A 6258-nucleotide genomic window follows, 5' to 3' on the forward strand; every position below is an offset into this window, starting at 1 on the left:
TGGTGAAAGCGGCCTAATTTAAATAAGTCTGCAATTGGCATAATACCACCTCAAATACCAGGCTTTGTCCACCCTCTTTACTTGCTGGATCATTTCTGCCTAGACATGTAGGTTTTTAACCCAAATAGAGGCAGATAGGTTTTTAACCCAGATAGGGTCATGGTATATATCTATATGAGTTCACCTTGTCGTGGTCACTGGGCTCACATGCATTTGCCAATACATAAGCTAAGTTCCTTTATTCAATGTTGGCATTCTAGAATGCAGTTATATATATTTTTGTAGTTATAATGTGTTTTTAGCTGGCAACTGTTCACATTTGTTTGATGCGTTGGTCAGTTTTTTATATAACCACCTCAAATACTGTCATCAGGTATCCTCCATGATCAGTCACAGCAGTAATGTCACCTCACATGTACAGAAGTCATAGCCAGTATTCCTCTTCACCCAAGAGAAGTCAAAGCAAGACTGCCAAAGCAGACCCAGTTGTTCAGAACGTTTCTCCCATTCCCATCCCAGTTTAGTTGTCACTTCTGGACCAGCCCCCTTCCTCTTCAGTGGTCACATAAAGATTTCCCCAGTCCATTCCCAGTGTAATCTAAGAAAAAGACTGATGGCACATCCTACCTCTCTAATGTGAACAGGTGTATACTAAACATGAAACATTATAACAAAAAGGAGACAGTTGCACACTGCAGTGTTAAGCTATGTGGAACAATGAATATGGGAATATAGACATGCAATACTGCTATGAAAAACATATAAAAATTGAGATAATTAGCACACAAAAGTGGCCCATTTTAAGTCAGCTCAACAGACAACCTCATTTTATTTTGGTCCCTATCAGACTAATGCCTCTCTTTGGGTTAAAAACCCCTACAATTTATGGGAAAACAGGAACCTGCAAATGGAGAATTAAAATCGCCTGAGGCTGAAGACCAGGAGTGCTCAATCAGAAGGCATTACCCTATAATCTAAGAAAAAGTATGATGCAACATCCTATCTTTCTAATGTGAACAGGTGCAGACTGAATAATAATAATAATAATCTTTATTTCTATAGCGCCAACATATTCCACAGCGTTTTACAATTCAGAGGTTCACATTCAAACAATAGTTATAGAAAATACAGTAATTAAAGCAACGAAGACAACTCTGCTTGTGAGAACTTACAATCTACAATGAGGTGGGGTGGGGGGACATGGTACGAGTGCTTATTTACAATGACAATCCAGCTATCTATCCATCGTGGTGGAACTATGTGAATTTAATTCGATTAGTGTGATAGGCCATCCTAAAAAGATGTGTTTTTAGGGAGCGTCTGAAGCTGTGTAAGTTGTGGATCGTCCTGGTTTCTTTGGGTAGAGCATTCTAGAGGATTGGTGCAGCTCGGGAGAAGTCTTGGACACAGCAGTGGGAGGTTCGGATTAGTGTGGACGTTAGTCGAAAGTCGTTTGCAGAGCGTAGAGAATGGGTAGGGTGATAGACAGAGATGAGGGTGGAGATGTAGGGGGGGTGCCGCACTGTGGAGAGCTTTGTGGGTGAGAACAAGCTATTTGAATTGGATCCTGTGATGTATGGGCAATGACTTGCACAGAGTAGAAGCATCCGAGAAACGGTTAGCCAGATAGGTGACCCTGGCTGCTGCATTAAGGATGAACTGTAAAGGAGAGAGTCTAGTTAGGGGGAGACAATTTAATAGAGAATTGTAGTAGTCAAGGTGGGAGTGGATCAGGGCGATGGTGAGGGTTTTTGTAGTTTCCATGGTGAGAAAGGGGCAGATTCTAGAGATGTTCTTGAGGTGCAAGCAACAGGAGCAGGCAAGAGATTGTATGTGGGAGGAGAAGGAGAGATTGGTGTCAAGTATAACACCCAGACAGCGAGCCTGCGGCCTAGGAGTTAGGGAGATGTCAGATTTAGGGTGGTTAAAAGATGGAGGGAATAGAAGTGTTCAGTTTGGAAAGAGTAAAGGGTGCTTTACACGCTGCGACATCGCTAACGATATATCGTCGGGGTCACGGTGTTTATGACGCACATCCGGCGTCGTTAGCGACATCGCAGCGTATGATAGCTAGGAGCGACCTTAAACGATCTCAAAAGAGTTAAAAATCATTGGTCTGCGACACGTCGTTCATTTACCAAAAATCGTTGTCTGGTCAGTAGCGAGGTTGTTCGTCGTTCCTGCGGCACCACACATCGCTATTTGTGACACCACAGAAAAGATGAACATCTCCTTATCTGCCGTCCACCGGCAATGAGGAAGGAAGGAGGTGGGTGGCATTTTCCGGCCGCTCATCTCCTCCCCTCCTCTGCTATTGGGCAGCCGCTTAGTGACACCGCAGTGACATCGCTATGACGCCGAACGCACCTCCCCCTTGAAGGAGGGATTGCTCGGCGGTCACAGCAACGTCGCTGAAAAGGTATGTGCGTGTGACGCTGCCCGTAGCGATAATGTTCGCTACGGCAGCGATCACCAAATGTCGCACGAACGACGGGGGCGGGTGCTATCGCTCGCAACATCGCTAGCAATCGCTAGCGATGTCGCAGCATGTAAAGCACCCTTTAGTTTCAGATAGAGAGCGGACATGATGCTCGAGACTGCGGACAACCAGTCACTGGTGTTCTGTAGTACAGCGGGGGTGAGGTCAGGGGATGAGGTGTATAGTTGTGTTTCATCAGCATAAAGATGGTACTGGAAGCTAAATTTGCTGATGGTCTGTCCAATTGGGGCAGTGTAGGGGGAAAAGAGAAGAGAGTCAAGGACTGAACCTTGAGAGGACCCCAACAGTGAGAGGTAGAGGAGAAGATATAGAGCCAGCAAATGATACGCTGAATGAGTGGCCAGAAGATAGGAAGAAAACCAGGAGTGAGCAGTGTCCTTAAGGTCAACTGAATGGAGCATAGAGAGAAGCAGATGGTGGTCAACAGTGTTGAAGGCTGCACAGAGGTCAAGAGGAATAAGCAGAGAGTGGTCACCATTACGTTTTGCTGTCAGAAGGTCATTGGTCACTTTGACAAGGGCAGTTTCTGTGTGTGTGTAGGGGGCGGAAGCCAGACTGTAAAGGATCTAGTAGAGAGTGAAAGTAGAGGTAGCGGGTGAGGCGAGAATAGGCCAGGCGCTCCAAGAGTTTGGAGATGAAGGGAAGATTGGAGACTGGTCATTAGTTGTTTTTGCAGGATGGGTCAAGAGAGGGTTTTTTTTATTATGGAATAATGGTAGAGTGTTTGAGGGAGGAGGGGAAAATACCAGAAGAGAGAGAGTGATTGAAGATTTTAGTTAGGTGAGTAGTGATAACTGGAGAGAGACACTGGCGGGTACAAGGATGACGCTGGTGAGGTCATACACAGCGCCGCCCATAATCTCGCACCTGCGCAACTACATCACTGGCGCTCGCGCGAGGGAAACTTTATGCTCAGCCCTGCGATAGGGGGACAGCGAAATGCGCCTGCGCGAGACTCCAGCAGTTTGCATGATGACGGGGGCATCGTCATCCATGTAAATCGTGACTGGGGGAGGGCGAACAGGAGAGGGGACAGGAGATTAATTAGAGCCCGCCCATCTGAAACTCATTTGCATAGGAAAAGGTAAGATTTTATAAAGTTATTTTAGGGGTCTGCAGGGGGGGCCAACAACAAGGTGCACCTTCCTAGAATGCAGCCCAGGAGTTGCAGAAGGTGATATTTTTGGTTTAATAGGGAAACAACTGGTGACAGGTTCCCTTTAAAAGGCGATCAAAACATTGTATCTACCCAAAAATAGTGTCAGCAAAAAAAAAAATTAAACAAAAATAAAACAAAAAATTAACAAAAAAATAAAGCCATCTCACAGAACTAGATTCTGAAAAATAACTTGTTATGGGTCTCAGAAATAGGTGACAAGAGGAAAAAAATCCTTATAAATTTACGATTTTTATTCACTACTTAAAAAACAAACAAAAAAAAAATATATACATTTGGTATCCATGTATCATACTGACCTGGGGAATCATATTGCCAGGTCAGTTTCACCGTATAGTGAGCATGGTAAATAAAAATCCCCAAAACACAACTGTGGATTTGCACTTTTTTTTGCAATTTCACTGCATTTGGATTTTATTTTTCCTGTTTTCCTGTACAATATGGGGCAGAATGAATGGTGTCATTCAAAAGTACAACTGATCCCATAAAAAAACAAGCCTTCATATAGCTACTTTGCAAGAAATAACAAAAAAAACGTTATGGCTGTTGGAAGAAGAAGGAGAGGGAAAAGAAAGAAAAAAAAAGGAAAATGGCCATGGCATGAAGGGGTTAAACGCACATCCAGTATCTGATTTTAGACAGTACAGCCGCTTGTGGCTTACTTTATGCATAGGTATGGTATTGTACTACTTACTATAGTAACTGTTTGCTATGTTACAAGAATGAATCAAAATACACAAACATGTTCGTTAACCCCATCCTGACATATCTATTTTCCGTTTTTGCTTTTCTGCTTTTTCCTCTCCATCTTTCAAGAGCCGTATGAGGGCTTGTTTTTTGCAGGATGAGTTGTACTTTTAAGCAGCACCATTCATTTTATAATGAGATGTACTGGAAAGCAGGGAAGAGGTTCCAAGTGAGGGTTCCTACACTGCTAGAACCATGCTGACAGCGGACGTGAGTATAGGCTTTTTTATTTTTATGAGGGCGAACATTGGGAATGAGCAGAGGTTAAGCCAAAATTTTTATTGATTCCCTTTTGGGGTATGTACAGTGTTTTCATCGCCTCTTGTTTTCTTTTCTCTTTTTGCAGTATTGCACCTACTGATAAAAAAACATAATTCTGTCCTTTGTATTTTTTTTTCATTACACCGTTTACTGCTTGAGTTTATTCATTTTATATTTTTTTTAATGGGGGAAAGGGAGGTAATTTGAACTTTATATTTTTAAAAACATTTTTTACTTTATTTTTATTAGTTTCCTTAGGGAACTTGAATCTGTGATTATCCGATCACTTGTATAATACATAGCAATACTGCAGTACTACTGTATATAGCGAAAATAACAGTAAGAACACCAGCTATGAGCTGGCATTTAGGGTAAGGATACATGGCGAGAAAAACGGAGTGAGTGGAATGCAAGAAAAAATCTCATTACACCCAAACCAATGTTACTCTATGGGGCAGCTCCCATGAGCAATTTTTTTCTCAGCCCTAATCGGACCGAGAAAACAATCGCAGCATGCTGCAGGTGGAATCCGATTTGTTTTCACTCACACCCATACAAGTCTATGGGTGTGAGTGAAACATCGCATTGCACTCACAATACACTGGTGTAATGCAAGTGCAGTGCAAGAATCACATCAGTTGGCAATATAGGGAGATTCTTCCTTCTGGCTCATAGTGGCATGACAATCACATAACACTCGGCTTACACTCCAGCAGAGCATGAGCCGAGTGTCATGCGATTCATTCACATTAATGCCCGTGTGGCCCCAGCCTTACAGGAGTACCGTCAAGACAGGCTCAGGGGTCTTCATCAGATCCTCTCACTGCCATGGCATCCCATCGTCACCCTTAAATCGAATCACTGGTGTGTCAACAGGTGCATAGAATAATGCACTCCCCTGCACTCCCCTGCATTAAGTCTAGAATGTTAGGAAGAGTGTTAGGAAGAGTGATCAGATCAAAGTCTTACCTTGCTTTGAAAATTAAAGGGATTCTCTAAGCAGGTCTTTGTGGTCTAAGAGTACAAAAACATACACTGGAGATCAAAATTAGAGAGCAATGTATGATTAACATTTTGAAGATTATTTGTAAGGGGTACACCATGCCACTAGAACAGTGTTTTACAAAAGATCCAAAGTTTATCAACATAAAACCTTTATTTTGCCCAAAACATGATGATCATAATTCAAGAACAGCAGTGACTGTAACACAGAGAAAGATTATAAGTAAATTTTCTAAAGGTAACAACAGTCACCGATCAGTAGAAAGTGCACAGGCCGTTGCTTTGAATGACTTCAGCACATTTGCGGCCACAGGACATCACTATTCTTTCACACTGCTCTGGTGTGATTTTGGTCCACTCTTCTTCCAGTCTCTTCCACAGTTCTTTGACTGTTGTGGGTTTCTTGGCCATAACTTTGTCACCAAGGATTTTCCAGACATTTTCTATTGGGTTTAGATCAGGACTCTGGGCAGCCATTTCTTTTTTCCAATGTTTTCTGTTTCAAGGAACTGTTTACCCATTTTGCTGTGTGACAGGGGACATTGTCCTGCATGAAAATTGCTGGCTGATT

The sequence above is a fragment of the Anomaloglossus baeobatrachus genome, chromosome 4 (genome assembly GCF_048569485.1).
Source record: "Anomaloglossus baeobatrachus isolate aAnoBae1 chromosome 4, aAnoBae1.hap1, whole genome shotgun sequence".
Taxonomy (NCBI): Eukaryota; Metazoa; Chordata; class Amphibia; order Anura; family Aromobatidae; genus Anomaloglossus; species Anomaloglossus baeobatrachus.